The sequence below is a fragment of the Leopardus geoffroyi genome, chromosome B3 (genome assembly GCF_018350155.1).
Source record: "Leopardus geoffroyi isolate Oge1 chromosome B3, O.geoffroyi_Oge1_pat1.0, whole genome shotgun sequence".
Taxonomy (NCBI): domain Eukaryota; kingdom Metazoa; phylum Chordata; class Mammalia; order Carnivora; family Felidae; genus Leopardus; species Leopardus geoffroyi.
Genome location: NC_059337.1, coordinates 124,566,358 through 124,581,078, shown reverse-complemented (window position 1 = coordinate 124,581,078; position 14,721 = coordinate 124,566,358). Strand labels below are relative to the sequence as shown.

The following is a 14,721-nucleotide window of genomic DNA, read 5'->3' as shown; positions in this document are numbered from 1 at the left end:
TCAGACATCTTTCTTATACCTGTGTTGGTTAAATCCTGGCTGTCATTTCTTTGTGCTCTTTCTTTTGGGATGAATTCCTTCGTTTTGTCATTTTGAAGGGAGAAAAGGAATTAATGAGGTAGAAAAATTGAAATTAAAAAAATAAATTAAAAAAAATTAAACTTAAAAAATTAAACACTCACGCACACACACAAATAAATAAATGATGCTAGATCCTAGGTGTCTTATGGTCTGGGTATTGAAAATGGTTTGACAGATTAGAGAAAAAAATGGGAGGGAGAGAAAAAAAAAAAGAAATCATTTGAGATTTTGAAAAATTGAATACAATGAAGTAGACTAAAATAAAATGATGGAAGTAAAATAGAATTTGAAAAAATTACACAAAAGTTAAAAACTTAGTAATAAAAATTAAAAATATTTTTAAAAAATGAAAATAGAAATGAATTTTTTCTCTTTCTGTATTCAAGAAAAGGAAAAGAAGTCTAAACTTGAAAAAAAAAGAAAAGAAAGAAAATTGAATAGATGGACCTGCTAACAGATTGAAGTAGGACTGAAATTATTTCCTTTTCCCCTAGAAGTCTGTTTATGTAGCGCTTTATAGTCCATAAACTAAGCACGCGGTAAGACTTGTGTTCTTGAAGAGCGAAGTCAGCCCAGTTTGGCAGGGCTCAGTGTAACAGCTCCGCTCTCCACTAGATGGTGCTGCTAACCTACTGGGGTGAATTGTTGCAAGGCTCGTAGGTGCGTATGCACATGCGCGGGAGCAGTGAAGATGGTGCCACTCAGTTACCTAGTCTGTTCTATGGGATCAACAATCGCGCACCGGTCCTCTGTCTACAGCTTTCATCCACTCCCTGCTTCTTCACTCTCCGTGACCAGGCCCCAGGCAGTAACTCTCTCCTGAGTTTTGTCTCAAATGTGGCTGTTTTCCCTGGCCCCTTCCTTCTGAAGGACTGCAGCTTTGACCCATTCCGCCCCTCTGTGGGAGGGTCTCACTGAGCAATGGCCGAATATCGGCTGCACCCAGGAACACTTGCTGGACCCTGCTGCTGCTGGTCCCTGAGACTATGGCCAGGTGCCAGCCCACCCTAGAAAAAGTTCATGAGATAGTGTAGCAGCGGCGTTTCAGGGATTATGGAAAATCACAACACACATCTGGCACCAGGCTTCACCCTTACGAACCTGTTTCAACACCAGCAAATGTGGCCGTTTTCTGGGGTCTGCTGGGACCAGGTGGCTTCAACAGTCTCTACCAAGTGTCCTTCCAGCAGTGGGACCGCTTTTCCCTGTGTGGCCTGAGAACCTCCCGGACCCCACTCTGTTCCTGGGGATTCGCCCTTCCCACCAGAGCACCGCCAGGTATGGAGCTGCGGAGTTGCAGCCTTTGTGCTCCCCTTGTTTACAGTCTTAATGGAATTTAAACCCTCTCCTCTCTCCTTTCTCCCTTTTTAGTTTAGTCCCTGTGGCTATTTCCAATTTTCCACTTTCTCTTCAGCTGCTTTTGGGGAGGGGTGCTTTTCCGATATGCTCCTCCCCTCCCCAGTCTCTGTCCTCTCTCTGCCCACAAAAGTGGCTCCCTACCCTCTGCGGCTTCCTGCTCCCCAAATTCACTTCTCCATACTGCATACGTGCTGAATTCTGTGGTTCAGGTTGTGCAGATTGATGTGTTAATCCTCCAATCAGTTTTCTAGATGTGTAGGATGGTTTAGTGTTGGTCTGCTGTATTTCATGGACATGAAACACACAAAAAACATCCATGCTGTTCCACTATCTTGGCTCCTCCTCACCATTTACATTTCTTACACCACACCAATTTTCATGCCTCCATCTATCTTTATCTACTCTCTTCCCTCTTCCTTCACTCCTCCCTAGTTTGCCCATTTTCAACAATATTTGCCTAGAAAGCATATATTAAAAATCCAAGAACCACCTTAAGCATCACCTCCTTGGAGATGCCTTTACTGACTTCCAATCAAAGTTATTCACTTCTTGATCTTACCACTGAATTATGTCACTATAGCATCACTCTGAAATGCCCTCATTTTCTCTTTATGCCTGGCTATAAGCTATGTTAAATCCAGGAACTCTTTTCTTTGTTTCTTAAATGCCTGATTCCCATTAAGAACACAAAAATTGTAGAATGAATGAAAGGAGGGATTTGATGAATAAATTGAGGCTTAATTTGGTAATCAGTGGAATAATCACTAAAGGTGTTTAATTAAAAATGTCTTCTTTGAAAGAAGAAAGAGTTGTGTTTTAAGAAGATCAGTCTGCCATTGATGGAAAGAAGGTATGAGGGCAAGATAGAAGAAAGAAAAGGGAGGCAGGGAGGCTATGTAGGTGATTGTAATAGTCCAAGGATAAAGTAAGAAGGAATTAAACCAGATAAATGGAATAGAAATAGGAGATACTCCTATTTATGAATATTTTCCCCTTCTTTAGAATATGTGGTAAAATTTCATTTTCTTTGACCTTTGTATCATGGCTACATGTTTTTCTTTGGTCACTGAGATGTTACTGGAAGTGATATGTGCCACATCTAAACAGAAGCTCAAAAAGCCAGTACATCATCTGCCACATTCTCGTTTTAACATCTCAAGGATCATGACCATATGTCAAGCTGTAACCTATGTCAGTCTGGTTCTCTGAAAGACAATCTTGAGAAGAATTGTATTGGACTTGTGTGATGAGTGAGTCACTTTTCTTGGGTTAAATAATGAGATTTTGGAACTGTTTGTTACTACAGCAAAACCTAGCTAATCCTGATTTATCAGGATTTGGCAACCAATGGAAGAGGGCATGAGTAGTGTAAAATACTAACATTCAGCATGAGGGAATATAGAACTTTCATCTTGAATGACTGAGTCTGCCACATGTTGTTGCTCCTGATGTGCACCTCACAACTGCAGGCCTCCTGTTCGCATCATAATCTCTCTGAATTGGGGCTCTCAGAGTTATGTTATGCATAACCTGCACAGATATACACAACATTCCTGGGAATGATTCATTCAGAAAAATATATATATATTATTTATTGTCCACTGACTCTTAAATGAAATTCTGAGTACTGCAAATACAAAGGCAAAATAGAGTTTTTCACTCTCTGTCATGTGGTCAGAGGCCAGCACAACGTGGCAGAGGCTCTGATAGATTGACTCTGCACAGATAGTGGAGGAGGCAACCAGCTCTGTGAGTTGTAGTTGAGCTGGAGTTTGAAGACTGATTTGGAATCGTTCATACAGAGAAGGGAAGTGGGTCATTTAAGTGTAAGAAACAGGTAAAAGTCCATGACATTTTAGAGAAACTGCAACAGATCCATGTAGCTATAGTTTAGGTATAAATTTTGGAGATGAGTAGAAATGTAGGAAAAAGATTGTAAAGTTAAGTTGAGGTCATTTTGAAAGATTTTGTATTCTGCCAGTGATTTAGGCTTTATTTCTGGAACAAGAGTCCTAGAATTTTTTAATCAGTTGAGTGTTGTATTTCAGTTTTATGTTTTAAAAACATATTAATAGAAGATTTCTACCATACTATTGATTGAAATAAGGATATTAGATCTAAAAGGGGAAGCTGATATATTCTGCTTAGGATCTTTGGATTAGCTTTCTGATTTGAAAAAAAAAATAAATTTGAGAGTTAAATTTTATTAATACTGATTCACATGGATGGATCCAACTCCATCACTCGTGCTACTTTGAAATTTTATTGACTTGAATGTAGCTTGGAATACATGGGCCGTTATGTAGAACCTGGAAATCTTTGTGTCATGCAAAGATTGCCTCTCTTCTACTGATATGTAATCATGTAGGGCAATAAACAATACCACCCAGAGCGAGAGGACTTTTTGAGAACTTATAAAGAGCAGAGGTCACCCAATTATAATCTGAATTTACAAGTCCTCTAGGGAGCAAAGTCCAATTGGATGAGCTTTGTGTCTGATCTTTTTTGTATTTTGGCTTTTAAAGTCTTCCCCAGACTGACATTTACCATGATAGATTGCCACCTGTATCATGGGCAATGATCTCTGGTTAATGTTTGTCAGTTCAGGCATTACTATAAAATGCTAGCATCTAGATCTGCTGCATCATCAGAATTTGAAATAAGCCCTTTAGGCATTCTTCCTGCCATGAAATTACTGCTTTCAGCCTAGTGTAGCCCCTTAGTTACCCCGTTTATAAATTTTTCAGATTTGTCATTTAGTGTTAACTGTCCTCTGCTTTTTCATTGAATAAATAAAAATTGGGCAATAAGGACTATCCTAGTGATGTCGCAAATGACCCAACATGATAACACAGCTGATCCCTAAAAATCTGCCTCTGACTGTGAAAATGCACTGAACTTTAAGGCCTTTGTACATTGGTGAGGAATTCATTAAAAAGCAGCCTTCAGAATGAAGACAAAATCAGAGAGTTATAAATGGCCTGGTGAGACATAGATATCAAAGTAGATGCCAGATGTTGGCATATCTAAAGTCAAAGGAGAACTTAATTTGAATTTTGATTCACTTGAGGAGAAGGCACAATAATTATTCCCTACCCAAGGATTGTTGTCCCAGAGACCTACAGAATGTTCCCCTAAATTGAGAAATATTTGTGCTAGGGAATCTAGTGCCTGGCACAGAGTAATCACTCCATTAATGCTAGCTATTAATATTACTGTCCCACTGAACTGAGAAATAAATTAAAAATTTCAAGTTGAACTTAAAATCAAGTACTCCTTTGGCTTTTATACTAATTAACACATAGCCTATGATTCAAACTATATACATCTTTAATCCTTCTGCCAAATTCGTAATGTGATGAGATGGCTCCCCTGCCCCTTGATAATGCTGCAGATGGCAAAACAGGACTGGTGGTGTCTGATAATATGTGCTCCCAACCATGTTCAATAGAGATATTTTGAAAAATGAGATTTAACTAAAGGAATCTGTGAAACTGAAATAAGAAACCTTCTCACAATGAGATTGGCCATTTTGCAGCCTTTAAGAATAACTATAGTTACAGTTTTAGGAAAATGCACATCTTACTAGGTTTCATATTTACAACCATTATCTCATTCAATTTTCTCAGCAGTCCTATGAGGTAGATATTCTTACTTCTTTTCGCATATGAGGAAACTGAGATTCAGGAACTGGCCCTCATCACACAGCCAGTAATTGGTGTGCTGTGATTTGCATCCAGACTGGCTGAATCCAAAGTCTGTGTTTTTAATCACTACAATTCATGGCTTTCCCACTCGTGCAAGTTCAGGGTAAGTTTTATTCCTCTCTTTGCATTATTTTATGCATCAAGAGGCTTCACAAATGTGATTCCTTAGACTGTCTGAATGATTGAGTGAACCTCAATGCAAAGATTGTTAGGTTTCTCTGAAACACCCTTTCTTTGATAAATCTCTCAAAGGGAATAGTCCAGGGATAATAAATCGAGGCATCTCGGGGACTCATGGGAATTTACCTCTGTGATTGATGGAATGAGCAGGCTGTCACCTGCATACATAGTAAATAAAGCCATGGAAATGCATGAGATTGCCACCTGAAAATTGACATTGGTTTGTTCATTTTCTTACGGGAAGAATACAATTGAAATGAAGGGAGCTGAGGGGAACCATAAGAGTGATTGATAGAAAGATACAGAGTTTAGATTAGGAAACTAGAAAAGAAAATAGAAGGTTTTATTATTATTATATTACTATGTCTTCAAAGTGTGCCAGCACCCTTTCCTCAGTGCAATCACAAAGTATACAACACCCTACTAGGCACGATAGAAGACAGAAAGACTGAGAGAGAAGGGAGGATAGAGATGTGCTCTCTGTTCTTAAGGAGCCAATGATTTAATTAACATATTAAAAGTTAATTTGTACTGGGTTGAAGGGCATGCACATGAATGATATGAGCACATGTTCATCACCCAAGGCCACCTTTACTGATATCATTTCATATAATTTGTCTCTAAGCAAATGGACCTTCTAAAAAAGAAAACCCAAGCTCTCTTGACCAGCAAAGGCTAAGCAGGGTATGAAATGCAATGTGTCAAAGGCATGCAGGCAAAGCAATCTTTAAATAGACAAAGGAAAGAAAACCAAGGCAAAAGACTATCTTTTATGATATGGTAAAGGAAGGCAGATACTTAATGATCCAAGTGCCAAAGAACCTTGCTACCTTCATTTACCTCAAATTTTAGTAAGGAAATAATTTAAAGAATTGATTATAAAAGAGTTCCACACAGGGTTATTTAAATAGGATTTTCAGCCTTTTTTATAGCAAAAATGCACTTATTTTTAATTTGTATGCGATATAAAATGCAGATATCTTAGTGGATCTGAGATAATCATCAAGGTACCTTCCAAGGATATTTCGCCAACTCTTTAAAAATCCTTAGGTATCAACTTCCAAACCACAGTTACACGGAAATGATAATGGAATAGGGTAAGCATTACACTGTAAGGAAATAACAGGAGGCGAAAAATTCAAAAAGAGAAAGAAAAATATTCTCCTTTAAATTCAAGGAAATAGGGGGATACCAGCTTCTAACAGACCATGAATTTGAGCTTCCATGGAAAATTGTGAACATTTCCCTTTAAGACATTTCAAACTGGGGTGAATCATGTTTCTAGCAAAGTCTTTTCTAAGTAAATCTTCTGTATCTGTCTATAGGATGTGGGATTAGCTGTGTCTCTGCCTCCCATGCCTTTTCCAGCATTTAATTCCAGTTAGAAAACTTTAATGTGAAACCACACTTCTATCCTTTAAGGTCATAGCTGTTAAGAACTTGCTCATGAGTGTGGCTTATTGTTTGCTCTGAAGAACAGTTCCCAGAGAGTGATGTGGCTCAGGGACAACACTGCACATGGTAGGCATTAAACAAATTCTTGTTGAGTGTTTTTTAATTGACAGACCAAAATTGGAGAATATCTCTCTTATGTGGACCCTCCATAGTATAAAATCTATCTCCATATCATTGTCCTCATGACAAGGGATAGGTTGAGTATCAGGTTTAGAATTCTGTCAGTTGTCACGCCCTTTGCCATTTAAACAGTCCCCACTCATCTGCTCATTTGGGTTTTAGAGGCAAATAATGACTGCCACTCAGGTTTAATGATAGTTTCACTTTGAAGTATTCAGAAGAAAAAGTCACCTCCCTAGATTACTGTGCACAAAATAATGTTCTCCCTAGATTACTGTGATCAGTGATACCAGAAGATGAAAAGGAACACTCTTTGGTAGTATAAGGTATTTAGTACCCATTAATACACAACTCATCCTTTCTGAACAAAGGCTATCACAGAAATCTGGCCAAATTAGAAGGTGAGGAAGCTCCTCTTGTGGGCAACCAGAGGTGATATTTTACTGCATATACCTCTGTTCAGAGGAAGCTTCAAAGATTCCACATACCCTGGGCCAGATGAAGATTTTAAATCTCACCAAAGAGCATTGCACATCTGGACTGTGTCTTCTAGACTAAGTATGAATCCTGGAAGACTGAATACGCATATTGGTTTTCCAGAGCTGAGATTTAAAAATCCCCATAGTGTCTCTCTCTTTATTTTTCTGGCTATTGTCAGTTTAAATGTCTTGGTTTAGGGGCGCCTGGGTGGCTCAGTCGGTTGGGCGTCCGACTTTGGCTCAGGTCATGATCTCGCGGTCCGTGAGTTCAAGCCCTGCATCGGGCTCTGTGCTGACAGTTCAGAGCCTGCAGCCTGTTTCAGATTCTGTGTCTCCCTCTCTCTATGACCTTCCCCCATTCATGCTCTGTCTCTCTCTGTCTCAAAAATGAATAAACGTTAAAAAAAATTTTAAATGTCTTGGTTTAAAGTGTAAGTGAAAAAGCTAACGGAACTTCATTTGAAAAGAAAGGGTGCCAAGAGACATGATAACTTAAAATCAACTTTGGTTAATACTTCGGTTTTCCAATTAATACTTGTTTTCTTCTATAAGAGAATGATTTAAACTGAAATGATAAAAACTCTTGATTAACCAGAGATTCAGTCATAACTTCATGGTAGCTTAAAATTAGGACAAAAATAATATTTTTAGGCAGTTTAGAAATTAAATACATATATAAAAACACATAAAATGAATTCCTTGGTTACTTAAACACTTCAGCTTATCAGTAAGAATGACTGATTATATTAAACTTCAAGGGAAATTAATCAGAAGTTCAAGTTCACCTGATCAACATGGGTGTTGGTCCTTTTTACAACAGTTTAGACACCTGAAGGGGGGTGGGGTGGGGAAAGAATCTTTAAAGTCTGGTTATCTGTTTTGTTTGCTTGTTTTGTTTTTTGCTTTTTGTTTTTCTTTCATTTGTTTTTTGCTTCATGGTTCCCTCAAACCAAACATTTTTTTAAATCTTTTATGACGTTGAGATTAAAAAAAAAAAAAATCCAATGACTTAAGCAATAATACTACATCTCTGAAATGGCAGAAACTGAGTTCAAGTCTCTGTGACACCAATAATTTTACTATATCTACTATGCTTTGGTGACTATGACTTACTCATTTGTAAAACAAGGGGTTATATCTATTTCACAAAGTTTAAGAAGATAACATATTGAACATGGAGAGCAATGTCTGACATCTGGTAGGTATCCACAAAACAGAATGCAGTGACAGTAGTACTAATGGTGATTATGGCTATTATAAGAAAAAATGCCAGAAAGACCTGCCCCCTGAATGCTTTGAGAATAATGTTCTAAGTTCATTAAAAGAAAAAGAATTGTGACTGTGGAGCACAAACTAATCTCCCAAATCCGCATGCCCTTATTTCTTGCAAGAATAGATAGTTTCACCAATAGAGTTGGTCACACACCATAGTTCACAGTTAAGTGTTGACTGAGTGGAGGATATTTTGCAGTAGTCCAAAAAGAGGGAAAAAAATAGGGCCACTTCAAAATTCTATTGCCATGACTAGAAAGTACTAAATTAACTGCCTAATAAATCCACCTGGAAAATTATTTTCATGGGCTAGAATATGAAGCTCAGCCGAGAATCAGAGAAACCTATTTTAAACCAAAACAAACACAAGGACACATTTCATATAAGCACACTTATATTTTAGTTCATAACGAATGAAGATGTTCTAGCTATGTCTATGTTCTGAGTTCTCTTACATACATAGTTCTGTCATGATTGGACACTGCCAAAAAGGAAGCCTGCTTGAGATAAGAAGCTACACTAAAGGAGTAGAAAACATCCAGAAAGTGTAACATCCAGTATGGGTGAGTTCTGTCCTACTCTCTCAGCTCCATGATTATCTGAAGGAAAAATCCTGAAAGGAACTGGAGAGAAAGTTATCAATAACCTCAGGGTAAAAAGCTTTTCTTATTTGTATGCACTTTCTCTCAAAGGATATACTTCTCCGGTCTTTGTTTCATTTTGTAAACATACACATGTATATATACATGCACACCAAGAATCATAAAGTAGCTGTAGTAGCAAACATGTCTGGTTTTCAAGACACAAGGAATAGAGTATTAATGCTACATATTCTCATTTTATTTAGAGTTTATTTATTTACTTTCAGAGAGAGAGAGGGAGAGAATCCTAAGCAGGCTCTGTGCAGTCAGCATGGAGCCTGACATGGGGCTTCATCTCACAAACTGTGAGATCATGACCTGAGCTGAAATCAAGGGTCTGACACTTAACTGACTGAGCCACCTAGATGCCCCTACATATTTCCAATTTTAGATCACTTTTGGCAACTCTAATTTATGAGGTAGTGATTTAAAAGTAACACTAGACTATTTAATACCACAAATTACAAATTATTATTTAATCCTAACACCTCTCTAACATATTCATCTTCAAATAAGCAGCAGTGTCCCATTCATTATCTATACCACACCTAGAAAGATAAAGGACCAACATGAGTAGAACATTTTCCATCTGAGGAACCTGAAAAAACAATGTCTCTTAGTTGCTTTAGATCAAACCACAGCAATGGAATAGAATCTAGTTTCCCATGTCTTTCCTCTCCCTTATTCACACAGCCATATTTGGTAAGTAAAGAAAAAAACAGATATGGAAAATTCCTCTGAGAATATTAAATTAATTCTCTGTGAAATTTAATTATTTTATCCATAAATGGTATGGTGTAGGTTATAAATGTAGTCAGATAGCAATTGTGTTAGAACAAGCTGCAGAGTAAATTTTTTTTAAAACACTGAATTTCATTACCAAAACAGAACCCGAGACACCATAAATGAATGTAGGCTTTAATCTTTGATTGAATATAAGACTCACACTCAACTGTGTGACTATTTGCACATCATCAGAAAGAGATAAAATTTCCCATTAACTGTTGCATCAAGCCTGAGTCCAAGCAAAGAGTCTTGCTCACTAAAACTAAAAACAAAACAAGGTCTTACCCAATTTGATTTCTTTTTGCAGGGCTGACCTAATAGGTGTCTTGGGTAAAATCTTACTGCTTTTCTTTTTTTATGATCTAAAGGAGTAGGAATCCTTAATAGATAAGCCTAAGGCATTCTGAAATATACTTGCTAAATAATAAACTTATCAATTTCTTCCAAATGAATAAATTATTAATTCTCATTCAACTCTACCAACCTAACAGAGAATGTAGGTGCCAAGAAAGAGAAATGAATCTCAGTAGAGTATACAGCATGCAATAGGAGGGTCAAGGCTGATGTTAGATAGGAACCTTAGAGACAATGCCTTAAAACATAGGAAGGGAAATTTTCAATTAAACATTAGGAGAATCTATTGCAATTTTAAACATTTTCAGCTACACAGGAGAGAAAATACCAAAGGACAGGAAGAAGTGCCCACCTGAAACATCTGAGATCCATTGATATTGATTCATATCTCTAGTGAAATAATTAATTCTACACTAGAACCAGCATTGGTGGATGGAAGGGTGTGAATGTGTCCAGCCTTGTTCAAACCTGATGTTTTAAACATATATGCTTCAATATTTATTAATTTCAATAACTCAAGGTGAGTATTCCATTTTTATAAGGGTGAAGGTTGTTTTTCCATGATTTCCCCAAATAAGGCAAAAACATCCATTTGTTACAGATTCTCTATGTGTCAGGAACTTGAATAGGGCACAGGAGAGATGGCTTGTCTCTGATCCATATTGATGAAGCCTCATCTGGAAGATACTACCAAGGAAGACTAGGGACTGGAATCATCTGGAGGCTATTCACTTGCATGCCTGGCAATTGATAATAGCTTTCATCTGGGACTTGATTTAGGACTGTCAACCAGATCACCTACAGGTGGCTTCTTCATGGAGCCTTGGATTCCTTAAAATTTGGTGGCTGAGGTCCAAAAGTGAGTGTCCCAGAGAAAGAGCCAGATGGAAGCTGTATCATCTTTTGTGTCCTAGCCTCAAAAGTCACACAATATTTCTTCCTTTGCATTCTGTTTATTGGGCAGTCACAAATGTTGACCTACATTCAAGGAGTGAACATTAGACTCTACCTTCTGATGGGAGAAATGGCAAGGTTCTGCAATTGTGGAACTGGAAACATGGCTTTTGAAACACCATCTGCCAAAGCAATTGTTTCTTTTTTTTTTTCCTTCTCTTCTTTCCTGTGTGTATGTGTGTGTGTTTGTATGTCCTGCATGTGCTTTCTCATAGTTTCTAGAAAAAATAACAAGTCACACACAGCACATTTCTAGCAAATTCTAGTGATATTTTGGTCATCTGTTATGAATTAGTTCATCTCAGATTAATAACTTTTGTACCCAGGGTTATTCTGGTAGGTTTATCAGATGTTTGTTCTGACACAGACATTTTGGAGCTTATACATGAGGATAAGAGAAAGGAACAGAACTTGAAAGTGTTAATTGTTGGAAAGAAGTCCAGAATGGGTAAGAAGATGTTTAAAAGAGGAATGAAAACAGATGTTGGGATTTGAGTCTGTTGAGAAAAAGGATTTAGGATGTGAAGAAAAGATCTCTTTGCTGAAAAGGATTAAATGTTTCTTGGTGTGTGTAAAGCTTCTGATAATTTTTAGAAATTAGTTGTTTGACTTCAGGACATGTTATTTTTCTGCATATTTCTAAGTAAACATATTAATGAAAAACACTGTCATTTATTTATCAACAGATATTGTAGCCCCATTTTAATGTTCTGGGAATCCATGGGTGATGCTTCTTTTTTGCATCATGCTTCTCTGTGTGTTTGAATACCCATCTCTGTCCTGGTTCTACTACTCTGATTAAATGAGGATACTTATAGATGACGGGCCATCACTCAACTCCCTGGACTGAAATAGCCAGAACAATAAGCACCTTGATCTAATGCAAATGGGGTTAACAAAAACATGGAGAAGAAAGAATGATCTCTTTCTCTGAAAACCATATCCCATGAATATATCTTTTTGACTTTATAAATCTGCACTGAAAAATCGATTCTATAGAGACAATTTCAAAAGTATGTGATGCACTATTTCAGTATTGTTTATAACAGTAAAAATTGGAAAGAAATGAAAATGGTCATCAATGGGAATGTCTATGTGGTATATTCATATCTACAACACTATTGCAACCTTAAAATAACATGTACCTACTTTCATGGAAGTGTGTTTAATTGATTCATTAAAAATGTTCCAAAATATTATGAAGAGTAAAAAACCCATTAAAAAAAAAGATGTAAAATTTCATTCTGGATGGCAGACTTAGCACTACTTTAGCTACTCCATGTCATAAAATATCTCTACAAATGATTATGTATTGTCTTTTTAAAATTCACATCTGGTATGTCAATCAAGAATGAAAACTCTTAATGGACCATAACACATGAAAAATTCTTGAAAAATGGGAAATGAGAAGAATGAAGTGAGAAAAAATTTAAGTTCCCAAGACATAGAACATATTTTGCTTCTAGAAAAGTTAGGAGCAGTCCCAAAGGAGCTTCATAACCAAGTGTAGTGGACTCTGGGTTCAAGAGAGGTACTAAGAGTAACCAAACGGTTATCGGAAGAGGGAACCAAGCAGGACAGATTCTGCATAACCCACCTTCTTAGTCCAGAGAACAGCCACAGAGGTTTCAGACTCAGGTGAGATGGAGGTAGGAGGGTATTAGGCTGTAAGAATTTGGGGTCAAGGAAATGGGATAATGCTGAAGGCTGCCATATTGCACCCAAGCCTCTCTACTCTGAAAGAAACCTGCTCAATCCAGGCCACAGCAATTCATCTCACCTCTCCCCATAAGTGGACAGTCAATCCAGCAAGGTATTTCGGCTATAGACATGAAAGCACACCAATAGTTACCAATTACATCATACTTTTTCTGGAACTGGTCATTTTACAACTGTCCCCTTCCTGTGGTGGCTGGTGTGGAGTCAGCTCATACATCTCTGAGACCCCAAAATTGAGAGCTTCTTTGCACCTGATCGCTTGGCAGTTATCACCATGCCACAAAAGGAACATATTGAATTTGGATTAGCATGAGAAAAGGAGAAAGAAGGAAGGTCAAGAGGCTCATAAATGTTCAAAGGCAAAAATGATGATTGGTTTGAATGCTAAGCTCTACCATAAACAAATCCATGCTGACAAAATACAAATGAAAACTACCAAGATGCAAGAAAAGAGAAGCACAAAACAAACTAATGATTAAAAAAAGACTCCACAAGGAGCAGTACCTGCAAATCCACTGGACAGAGGGGAACAGTCCTGAGCTAAAATACTTTCTAATATGATTAAACAAAAACAAAAAATGAGAGCAGGAAAGTTCTGCCCAAATTCCTGTCTGGAAAGAAACAGAAGTATTAAGTTATTTGAACAGAAAGGAGAAAGGAGAAGATGTGGAAGAGGATATTTACTAAAGTCTGCTTTGTTGGAAATGGCTTTACTCAAAAACCACCTAAATATGAAAGACTCATTAAGCCGATGGATTTATGTTTCAAAAGTGCACGTAACTCATCCTGAACTGAACAGCACCTTTTGCCTATCAATACTTGGTATAAATAAGAATGTCCTATCCCCACTATATGCAGCTTTGGGTATCATTACCAAAGGAGTGTCATTGAGGTGAACATGAGCAGGTTGGACCTTGGGACACAAGAAGGCAAAGTATTGGGGGAAATTATACCCACAGGTTACCAGCAATCTTGAAAATAACGGATGCATAAATGTGGCCCTATATTTTGGCATCAATTTCATATAAGTAACTCCTGACAATTATTGAAGACTACACGCCAATCTGGAAAACCAGCATTACTGAGATGTTTCTTAATACTACCCAAGAGCCTCATATGTCTGCAATTACCAAGAGAACTATTTATTCTACTGTAGAAAAAAACCACACACACAAAAAACAAAAACCATTAAAGTGACTTACTTAAAAAAAGTCATCGACCACTTGAGGAAAGCTAGTAGTTTGTTGTTCCTCAATAAAAGAGTAACTTAATCATGAGGACAGAGACTTAGAAGAATAATCATAACAAGAAGTTTAGGGTAAGTATAATTTATATCCTCAGAAATGTAAGAAGATATTTGACCCATAATAAAATTAACCTAATATATAAAGAAAAGCTGTCATCATTATTGGCAAGAATATGGGGAAAAATGGAACCTCTGAATACTGTTGATAAGAATATAAGAGTGTAGCTGTTATGAAAAATATTATGGAAGTTCTTACAAAAAACAACGAAATCTTGGCCTTTTCAACAATGTGGATGGAACTGGAGGCTATTATGCTAAGCGAAGTAAGTCAGAGAAAGACAGATATCATCTGATTTCATTCACATGTG

At 37.3% G+C, this 14,721-nt stretch overlaps 1 pseudogene; it reads left to right on the top strand.

Moving 5' to 3' along the window:
* The window catches only part of LOC123583742, a 29,072-nt pseudogene extending 14,937 nt beyond the window's left edge, over window positions 1-14,135 (top strand).
* The last annotated feature ends 586 nt before the right edge of the window (window positions 14,136-14,721 follow it).